Here is an 11665-nt window from a genome sequence, read left to right as displayed (position 1 = left end):
GCAATCAAATATCTCTAATATAATTTTTTGAGACATTCGCTGGTGAACCTGCTCTTGTGCTTCAGATTGTTTTCTTGATGCATGACCCTATTTGCATGACCCTATTTGACTGATGACCAGATATTCTCCTCCTGAATTTTCAGGAACAGAGCAGAATACATAGCTCCATAAATTATCCATCAGAAATGTCAACCTGAAGCAGCAAAGCATCCCCACACCATCACACTACCACCATCATGTTTTACATATTGGTATGATGCTCTTATTGTGGAATGCTATGTTAGCTTTAGGTCATGTCTTCCAAAAAGTTCCATTTTTGACTTATCAGTCCACAGAACATTATCCCAAAAGGCTTTCGGAGGGCATCAAGGTGTTTTTTCTCTCAAATGTGAGATGAGCCTTTATGTTCTTTTTAGTTAGCAGTGTTTTTTGCCTTCCCGCTTTCCCATACATGGATACCATATTTGCCCAGTCTCTTTCTAATGGTACAATCAGAAATGTTAACCTTATCTGAGGCAATAGAAGTCTGCAGTTCCTTAGATGTTTGTTCTTTTTTGACTTCCTATATGAGTCGTCGATGTGCTCATGGAGGAATTATGGTAAGACAGCCACTTCTGGGAAGATTCAACACGGAACTAAGTTTTCTCCATATAGAGATAATGGCTCTCACTGTGGTTTGCTGGAATCTCAGACCTTAAAACTGGCAAATAAAGGGAAAATTTAAATGCAGACAGTGTAGGACTATCTACACTGTACATAACCATTTCTGTTTTAAGATATATTGCAAAGATTGGTTCAGGAGGAAGTAGATACACAGCACATCAGCAGGATCATTTATGCGTCATGCGCTATGTGATTCCTCCTCCAGCTGGGTTTACTGTAGATGACCAGATGAGGTGGTGTGGTTACTTGATCCATGTCCCTGCCTTATTTTCACCATACTTTATTATTTAAAAAAAAACAACAACACAGATTTATCTGATCTGTACAGCACACGCAAGTTATTTCACTACATTACAGCAGTCATATATACAACTGTATATAAAAGTATATTAATGCTGTTAGGAACAGCTACATGATAACAGCAGATTTTAGTAACCGGAATAATGAATTTATTTTTAAAAGTCTGAATTAAAGACTTGGATAGTTTAAGTGGTGGGTTTGATGTGTTACACGTTGAATAGAAAATTGGACATTATGGACATTGGACATTATAACATTCTATATGAATCAAGAGCTATAAAAAAAATCCAAAAATTCTTAATCAGTTCATCTTAAATGTATTTCAGGATTTGTATCAAGAAAGCAAAAATGCTGGAAGTTTTGAACCTCCACCTCCACTCCCACTCCCACCCCACACTTCGTGCCATTTGTAGCAACAAACTTTTGAACTTCATTCTTTTTTATACTTCATGTCATGATAAAAGTGCGTAATGAAGTTTTTGCACGTCATAACCGCAATTTCGTAACGTGTGACGTTTTTGCGCAAGCGTGGAACAGCATGGCTACCCGATGCGCGGCGCGGCGCAGATCGGGTAGGCGAGGCGGATCGAGTAACCGGACCACGGGGCCTGGTTTCGCTCTCTTGCACTCTGGGACGGACGCGCGCTGGGGGATCCGATGACATCACGGGCCAAACACACACACACACACACACACACACACTCTCTCTGACGCACGCGCGCTCACACCTTCACGCTGTAGCTTTTATTCTCCTGCGCTCGCGCGCACTCCCTCCCTCTCTCACTCTCTTTCTTTTTTTTCTATTCTGGGAAGCGGTGCTAGGAATAACCCAGTCTATTTCCCCCTCCATTCCATCCAGGCTCCTTCTCTGGCTTCGATTCGAGCAGGAAGCAAAGCAAAACAAACAAACAAAAACACCCGTCACGAACTGGACTGTTTACTCTCAACACTCGTGAACGTTCGTGGAACGGCAGTGCGCGCGCCGTCTTTCTGTGCATCACCTGTCCGACTTTCCATTCGCGTTCCCCATCATCCAGACACGGTGAAACTCCACACATCCTGTTACACCCGGCCAAGGAACGGCTGATTGCGAGGCGAGGCGAGGCGAGGCGGACTGACATTCCTCGGTGTGTTCGGGATGTTCTGGGACGCTGCTCCGTAAAGACAATCGTGATCACAGATCGGTAAGAGCACGAACTCTTTACACGCCTGAGCTCGAGCTGCTTCTTCCCTGCGCGGTTCTGTACCAGTGCGTGCGCTTTGTGCTTATTGGAATAATCCGGCTTTTGGGGGAATACCCACTTGCCTGTGCGCGGAAAGCGGGAATGCTGCGTAATATCCCGAGGAATTTGCACAGGGACCGGGAGCGGCTTCACTGCATAGCGCGTGCGTTCGGGCAGGGATCATTTTATTAGTAGTAGTAGTTAATACATTCATTGTTACTTATAAAGGTGTTGTGAAATTCACTGTGTACATAGATTGTCTGTCAGGTGTGTGTGTATGTGTGTGCGTGCCTGGGTTAAGGTGGGTGGGACGCTGGCTCGTTCCGGGAATGTTCCATGACGTGTTCTCCGTCAGTGAGCGGGGGACACTCTAGGGGGACTCTTGAAGGGCAGCTGTCGTTGCCACCCGACTGTATTCAAGTTCATTCCACTTCTGAAAGAACAAGCAAGTGTCTCGTGTTTTGATGCTGAACCGACAGCACAGCGTGTTTCCTTCTCTTATTCCCAATCATTTCTAGTGAGGCGCTTTAGATTTGCTAATTGATTATGATCTAATTGCAGGCCTTGTGGTGTTTTAATTCAGTGCTTCGTAATTTTAGCCTGGATATTTGCATCCTAACCCCAAGGTAACACTTGTAGCAGTGTAAGTGTGTGATCTGATATCAGTATTATGCGTTTCCTAGCAGCGCATTTATATTCAGCTCCAAACATCTTCATCAATCATCTTTATCAATGGAGCACAGATCCTGTGATAACCGCTGATAAATGACTGTCGTGATTTACGAATACAGTATGTGTGAGTTAACTTATACTGTATTAATGTAAAAAAAAAAATGCTATAAAAATGATCTGTAATATTTGTACAATAAGGGTGGTTTTAGAATTTATGGCAGTGTATATCAGTGCATTCTTTGGAAGACATAGCTTTTTAAAATTATATATTTTTTTTATTCATCTAAGTTTTTTTTTTTTAAATTTATTTCTAGAACATATTATTCTCTTCTGTCCCAAGCATTTACACTTGTGAAATGATATACATCCACAAGGTTCTTTGAGAGTCATAAATGCATCACATAACTGCTGTCAACTTCACATTCATGAAGCTCATGAATCTCTCGTTCTGCCACATGCCAAAGTTGAATTCAGATCTGCGGAGACGACTGAACTCATTGTCGTGTTCATTCAACCAGTTTGAGATGACTTTGTGCTTTGTGTCACGGAGTGTTATCGTGCTGGAAGTGCCTATCACATGATTGGGTAAACTGTGGGTGTAAATAGATGTACATGTTCAGAAACAATTCTCAAATAGGCTGTGGCATTCAAATGATGCTTGATTGGTATTGATAAAAGCCCCAATGTGTGCCAAGCAAACACTCTGTACACCATTACACCACCACCACCACCCACCTGAACTGGTTCTGCAAGGAGACCATGTCCATGTATTCATTCATACCCAACAATCCTCATGTCACAACAGAAATCAAGGTTTATGATTTTCCAGTCTTCTATTTTGAGACAGCATGGTTCAGCTTAACTGGGACAGTCTCAAAATCCAATAAGTGAAAAGAGGAAAAGTGAAGGAACATCTTGTGGATTTAAGAGCTGTATAATGTGTTGGGGATGGGAATTCCCAAAATGTCTCAGTATATCGGAAACCAGTGGACGCTTGATGATGTAATAGCTGTAGTTAATGCATGACATACATTCCATGCGGTTCCAAAGTTCTGAGTGTGTAGATGAGCTCCTTCTCCTTACATTTCCTCAAGTCACGCTCCCATGCTCACAACAACTACACGTGGGACATCTAGAACTGTTGCATGTAAGAGTGCCACAGGTTCTATTTGCCTGATAATTTAATTTATTCCTGTCTTTGATGTTTGGAGATGAGTGGAGGTTCCTCAGGAAGGGAAGCTATTTCAGGGTTTTCCGGACACTGGTTGAGTTTTTAGGTATAATCTCAGGCACTGTTTTATTAGTAGGATGATAATTCAGCACCTAAGTAATTCTCACTGTACTAGCAGTGAATTGTTTAGTGGTCAGTACCTCCATTCCCTCTCCAGCTACCTTCGTTAAACAAACTAGTGTTGTGTCTCAAATAGTATACTTTGCACTATTCTAGACTGCTGTTGAGTACTAACACTAACTGGTTTTCCTATTACATTTAGTGTTTTAATTTTTAAAACCTCTCATGTTGCCTTCAATCCTACTAAAAGATCTCTTTCCAGTAGCAGTCTTCTGGATTTTCTATATTAGTAAATATATTTGAATGTCAGAGGTCAGAGTTTTCCATTTGAGATGCAGATCATGACAGCAATCACAATGACAGCAGAACATTTTAAAAAGAATCAGAGCTTGTCAGTGTGGTTAAGTCATGAGTCCAGTATAAACCAGGCTGCTCTGCCTCATATTGGGCGGTATCACACCAGCCCAGTGTGGATTATTTTCCTATAACAACATGGCCCAGTGTTTTATTCCTTATGAGTTGTTCGAATCTGGATGTGACAGCTGAAATAGGCACACCTTTTCAAACACACCTCCTGACTTTTTGAAAAGGTGTGACAAGAAAGGCAAGTTCACCCTGCACTAGACTGGTAAGTCAGTGCAAAGAATATTGCTTTAGCTTTTAGTCACTTATTTTACTGACATAATGAAATGTTCAAATGTTACAGTAGTCCTATATTATAAATCTGGAATTCAAAAATGTAGGCTGGTTAAGGCTTGGGGTTGCGAGAAGCGAAAGGAATGTTCGCAGTGCTTGGGATGGACTTTTTTCCCTGCAGGAGGAACCTCATTTATACGGCCTGTACTCATGACCTTATTATTTCAGTCACTACCCACAGCATGTGATCATAGATGAGGAAAGGGACATAGATTGATCGGTAAACAGACAACATTGTCTGCAAAAACTGAGCTCCTGCTTCACCACTACAGACCAGTACAGTGACTGTAACACTGATGATACAGACTAGATTTGGTTTGTCAATGATGTGTGAACTAGGGGCAAGGTTTTTCCCCTCACCTGAAGGGAGCATCTCACTATTATTTAGTCAAAAACCATGGCCTTGGCCTCGAAGGTTTCTGGTTTTCATTACAGCCGCAGTGTGTTGTAGGTTCAGTTTGGATGGTGCCAAAAGAACAACATAACCTGCACAAGTCCCCATACTGGACAGCTGTCCAATCTTGGCTATGTATTGATATCCTGTCCATTAAAACCACAAGCAGGAGTGGAGACAAGACACATGGTTAAAGAGTCTGACAGCAACCTTTTAAACTTAATGAGTGTGGACAGAACTCTCACTGCACTCATACAGAGACCCAGATACCTTGTACTCCTGCAGTAGGGTCACTGACAAATAAGATTTTGAAACAGTTAGAATGTGGTGTACACATATATTTATATAAAACATGCAGTTATGTGAATTTAGCACTTTTTTGTCAACTTTAATTGTCCATGTTCTTAAAAATGATCATGTGGTGCAACTTTGATTTACTCTCCAAATAATAATAATAGTACTCTCTAAATAATTTCCTAAATAAAGTTCGACATTTTGCACTGCCTCCTGGGTAAATACACTTTACAAACTAGTATCCACTTAAGCAGTATCCACTTTAGCAGACTAGTATCCACTTAAGCATACCATGCCAATGATTAATATTTCAGCCACAGAACTTAGTTGTTCCCCCCTTAGTTACTGCCATTACTGGTTACAGCACATGATTGGGGGATCACACTAAATGATCAGAAGAACTCTATAGAACAAACAGAACAAACCTGCACTGAAATCTCCTAGACAAATATTGTATATCAATGCATTACATGGATGGAGGTGTAAAGCAGCAGTGGTAGATTTTGGTGTTGCAGGACAACATTAAGAACGACAAAGCCTCAAACTAAATGAGAATCTATTACATGTTTGCTATATGCTACTATCAAGTAAAGTTTTAGAGAACCCTGTAATTTTCTTCATGGTTGCACCAGATGGTATTTTTGTAACATGAACAACAGAACTTTTGTTAGTGAATTATGAAAGAGCTATGAAAGGCAAAATGATTTCAGGGTTGGTCAGTAATGCAAAGCACTTTTGAAATTGTGCTTAATATGGTAAAATAACAAAAAAATGAAAAGATTAAGAAGCAATTTCAAGCAAGTGTTCAAAATGGTACTAATGGTTGGACGGTTGCACCACATGATATTTTGAAAAATGACCACTACATAACAAGTTATGAAAAATTAAAGTGGGTACATACGTATATATGAGAGGTACTAGATGTTCAACTGACAAATGTTTCAACTACACTGTTGAACAGCACTATACATTTACTGATCTCTGAGGCATTGTTTTAGAGATATTATCGAAAATTAAAGTGCTGGGGCAACAGTGTGACTTATACAATGAAACACTGTCTTGATTTTTTTTTTTTTTAAAAAGCAGGATTGTATATGGTGCCTTTCAATACTTTAAATACTTTATACATTAATCTGGCTATACTCATTTGCCTGAACAAAACACTCCATTAAAACTTTCTCAGTGGCGCCTCTTAATGCTCCACTTTTATCAGATGGACAGTAGATGTGAACAAGGTCATTATTCTTGCACTGCATGATTGCAGTGTCTCTCCCTTGGATATATAGTCTAGATTGGTGGGGAACTCTGTTGGTTCTCCTATAATAGATAAGTAATATATCATGGCCTCCACAGGTTATGTGAATTGTTCAGCCTCAGTAAAGTCTGTGCAACATAATATGCTTGCAGTGCTGGCATGATCTGCAGCCTAGCAACGCCTCACAAATTTGCATCGTGCCTTGCATTTGCTGCTTGCTATATGTTGCACAAAGCTTTTGTCACTTTTTTTAGTTTTCTGTTCCTCATTCTCTCCACAGTGACAGTGTAGCAAAACACAACCAAGTGCACCGTGCTGCACCAGTTGTGGTTAATTTTGCTAAATTCTGTGGCGGTTCTTTAGAGTGGGATATGGAAGGTGTATCTTGAGTGGTTTGGTAAACAAGACAGTTCAGAGTAGATCAGTTCGGTGCCACACAGTAGATACCTTTGGATTTATGTTCTGATTGTGGTTTTCCTCATTAGTTTGCCTAAATAGTTTAGGCTGGCAGATATGAACAACAGTAAACAGATCAAATTAAAAAATTATTTCACTATAAAAATGCCTTTACTCATGTCTTTTAGTGCATCTTAAAATAAACGGCTGATCCATCTGACCCATATAGAATGCTATATTTTTATGTAGTCTTAGTTCTGGATTATACAGTATATGGAGGCTGACAGAGGAGCACTCTTATCCAAGGCGGACAAAGAGCGTCTCAAGCACCATTTGTTCTGACACCTTGACAGAATGAATGCTGCCTATGACATCCTTGCTCACCTCGTCTGCACCACAGGAAACACTCGCGGCCTCCCCTTCTTCCTGCTTTGAAAATGAGGTAGTCTTTCTCTCATTACCTGACTCTCTTGCTCCCCCTTCCTTTTTTCACTTTCTGAAGCAGCAACAGGCTGAAACGTACTTCAGTGCTCGACTATTGCCGGCCGCCGCTGCATGTCTGCCTTTTCATGCGATTGGAGCCCCCCATCCCCATCCCCATCTCCATCTCCCTGACCGGCATTGGCTTAAAGAAAACACAATGATTTTTTTTCCTCCTGTTGTGCTACTTCTTCCTTCAAGCAAGCAAAGAGAGCTAGAGTCACGGACCCAGAAAGGTTGTTAGGGATGGAGGGCTGCATTAAGTAGGTGGGAAATATCTTCGTGCACCGTGCCGGACTGGATTTTGACACGACTGGCTCATCAGTGCTGACTTTTTTGGACATTTCCGGTTCCTTCCTGGAGACCCTTAGCAGGAGGATACTGTGTCAGGTGGGCCATCAGGTTTGGGTGCAAGAGAGAATAGTGGCAGGAGAAAGAGAAAGCGGAGGAGGTGGAATGTCACTAATGATCTGGCTGTTGATGTGGAAGTTTGAGAAGTTGGCTGTTTGAGAAGTGGATAGGAGACAGAGGACTGAGTTGAGGACAGTTTTCTCAAGACTGAGGGTGTTTGTAATTCAGACTGAGAATACTAGTGTTTCTGTACTTTGTGTTAAATCTGTGTTAATACTGTAAAGAGCCAGAACAGAAACCTTTTGATGCCACATACCTTAGAGACGATGTGTTGTGTTGTTCATGTGTGTGTATGCATATACGCTATATATACCTCTGTGTGTGTGTGTGCGCGTGTTTATTTGTTTAACACTCCCTTTCCCAATCTCTCTTGGCAACAGGGTGTGTTAGGAGTGTGTTTGCCTGGCTAAACTTGCGAGACAACTAAGAGAAGAAGCCAAAGGTAATGTGTGACTTTCATATATAGCGTGAGGTGTTTTTCATCTTCTACCACAATCCATTCGTCATGTCCATGTCCCATTGTGTTCCCTGTCCCATCACGCAAAGATATTGTTGCGTTACAGCTAGCTAGTTAGTGCTGACGCTTCTGAAATAACAGCTGATGTGAGTAAAGTTTTGTAAACTTACACAGTGTCCTATGACACACCACCTCATCTTTGTTGAATTGGAGTTTCTGCGAATAGAAACCCATAATTCATATCGTTTAGTTGGTGTAATAATTCTTAGGAATGATTTATACCATGAATAACACTGAGCTAAGGAAGCACTTCCTGCTAGTGAAACACTGACCTTTTGGATGAACTGTGTAGTAAGCTCTGCGATTTTACCCAGAAAAGAGAACAAGGCCAGAGAATTAAAGCAGAACACGCTTTCCTACATTATGTATAAGAAGTGTGCAGTTTTGAATACACTAATCTGGATGGATTTAGTTGCCTTTTTAGCACGTGTAAACTAATGCAGGTGACTAGCATAGTTTTGGATGCTGTGGTGTGTGACACTTTTGTCTTTCTGTCAGTGACTGTAATTTTTTGAGTGCTGCGGAGAAGCACGTCATCACAGCCTGGGCCACGGCTTTTTGAATAAGGGCTGCAGTGTGGCCACATACAGAAATAGGCATGCAAATTACTGATAGTTATCAGGGCCTTAGGTTAAGAGTGGCGCCGCTTACACAGCTGCAAGCGACTCATCACTGCGTGGAAACCAGATACAGATGAAATGCATTTTACAGTTTTATGTGAGAGAGAGAGAGAGAGAGTGGGCAGGTTGTTGTGTTACTGTGATATATATGGTAGCGTGTCTGAACGTTTGAGCTAAACACATTACATGCATGTGACAGTAGCAGAGGTGCATGGGTGACTAGCGTTGGTCCCGGCCACAAGAAATGCTGACAATTACACCAAATGCATAAAGGTGTAGTAACAAACAAACCATTGAGCTTTTTCCAATTTGCTTTCGCATTTATTCACTTAAGCAGAAGCAAACATTAGCATATCTCACTGAATCTTAGCATTGCTCACCAAAATAAATATGGAAGCTTACATTTTTGTATTTCTTCACAAGTGGACAAATCTATTACATTTATTAGCAGGGCCCCTGGGCAAGTAAAAACTTTGCTGTGTTGCCCAGTCCTGTGTTTTGGTTTGAGAAAAATTGGTAGTTAATGTAACATAATAATGTATGACAAGGAAGTTAGTTAATTAAGTGGATTAATACAGTTTAAAGGTAATGAGCAGTCTTTATTTTGCTCATTTTTTCATGATCGTGTCTCAGCTGATGTGTGTAGTGCAGCAGGCGTCAGGATTCGAAAGTTTGGATAGTTACAGCATTGAGGAGCGCCACACCGCCATGAACTGCGTAACGTTTAAATATACATGCAAATTAAATGAAAACTTTTGTATTGGGAAGGTCAATAAGTATAAGTGTACTTTTCTTCTGTTTGTTAAAGTCACTTAAAAAAAACAAAACAGGAAATACTAATTGCCTGAACATGAGATGTGCTTGTCCTGGGCTCCCAGGCTAGTGATCTGTGCATCCCTTTCTTTCTTCTGGACATGGTGCTGCTTTCTGCTGATTGGTTTGCAATGCACACCGGCCCGCTGTTTTCATAAAAGGCAGTCGAGGCTACCCGTGGCCTCCCTTGTGCTTCTGTGTGTGTGTGTGTGTGTGTGTGTGTGTGCCCACTAATACCTATGGAAAATCACTTCTGTGCTTATAGTTCAGTGACCGGTTGATGCAGACAGATTTATGTTGCCTGCCATACATAAAATGTATGACACTTATGATATGCAGGAATTAGGCAAATGAAAAAATGTATATTTAAGAAAAAGCCTGTGATAAAATGAATAAATGCCGGTGTTTGTTCTGAAAATATGATTCCATATCGAAATGCGTACTTTGAGGTTATTTTTATTTGAAAATTAATCTCCAAGGACAAGGGCAGATCCATATTGCCAATTCCATGACATTGGTTTGAACCACACCTAAGTCATTAGCACAGATGTTAGCAATCTAACTGTCAGCTAACAGCTAAGCGGCACATCGTTAGCTTTCTAACAGACTGTGAGATTATTGACAAACTCTGACTCAATTAACCCGTGTAAGCATTCGTACACTGTTTTAATTGTTTCTCAGTTTGTACACAGATGATGAATATCAGCATTAAAATATTTTTTTAAGCGGCTAATTACAGGCCGAGCAGACCCGATTGAATATGGAGAAATGCGCAGGAGAAACATTTAAAGTGTGTACGCATGACTGAACGAGTTGTTGGTCATTGTTACGTTCTTACAATCCTTCTCGCGGTCTCTGTTGGCATTGGAAGTGCAAGTGGTGAAATTGAAACCAGTAGCAGTGAGAGCTCGACTCCGAGTTTGTAAAACGATGCAGACAAACACACATGTACTGTAAATATTCATTACGGCTAAAAGTCACTTGTGCCAGCATTAAAGGACTACTTTACTCGAGAATTCTAACTCCAAGTGAACACCAAGTTAGCAGTCTAGCACTTTTCATTCTTCAGAGTTTAGCACCTCAGAAATACTGGACACGGAGGTGTTCATCAGTGGTACAGGTGATGCGTCACATTTGCATTGGTGTGAGTGTGTATGTGAATGGGTGAATGAGAAACAGTGTAAAGCGCTTTGTAGACCATATCTAATGTAAAGTGCTATTGTTATAAGCTGGTTCTAGTTATTAATATAAATACCTTCTGTAATGCTTTGGAGGTTGTGATAGTGTGAAAGAGGATGGCACGGTGGGGAACTGGATAACATTAGCTGAGCACTGAACTCAGGGTTACTTCTGTTCAAGTTTCTTACAGAAAACATGCTGGTACATGGATTTGCTACTCTAAATTGCCTTGAAGAGTGAACGAGTGTTTGATTTTGTGTGTGTGGCGGGGCGGGGGGGGGGGGGGGGATGTGCCTCGTGATGGATTAGCTTCCCCAGCCAGTGTTCATAGAATGGTTATGTTTTTGTCTGGGTGTGTATGTTGATATTTATTGCACCTTCTGCTCAGGCTTTATTCCACCTGGGGGTGAAAGGTCAGAATTGGCAACAGTAACTCTGGAGAATTACGGTGTCTCTGGAAA

The 11665-nt window shown here is 41.0% G+C and overlaps 1 protein-coding gene across 4 annotated transcripts in view; it reads left to right on the top strand.

Moving 5' to 3' along the window:
- The first annotated feature begins 1243 nt into the window (after nucleotides 1–1243).
- Nucleotides 1244–11665, top strand: part of hivep2a (HIVEP zinc finger 2a) — a 69506-nt gene continuing 59084 nt past the window's right edge. For 2 of the 4 annotated variants that reach the window (XM_053648013.1, XM_053648049.1), the window contains exons 1-2: nucleotides 1244–2147; nucleotides 8456–8517. The gene's annotated coding sequence lies outside the window, so the exon portion shown is untranslated. Of the gene's footprint in view, nucleotides 2148–7665; nucleotides 8055–8455; nucleotides 8518–11665 lie in introns of those variants that run through there. The other 2 variants (XM_053648035.1, XM_053648044.1) reach the window with 2 other exon arrangements.

The sequence above is a fragment of the Ictalurus furcatus genome, chromosome 2 (assembly GCF_023375685.1).
Source record: "Ictalurus furcatus strain D&B chromosome 2, Billie_1.0, whole genome shotgun sequence".
Lineage (NCBI taxonomy): Eukaryota > Metazoa > Chordata > Actinopteri > Siluriformes > Ictaluridae > Ictalurus > Ictalurus furcatus.
This window is presented reverse-complemented; position numbering and strand designations above follow the sequence as displayed.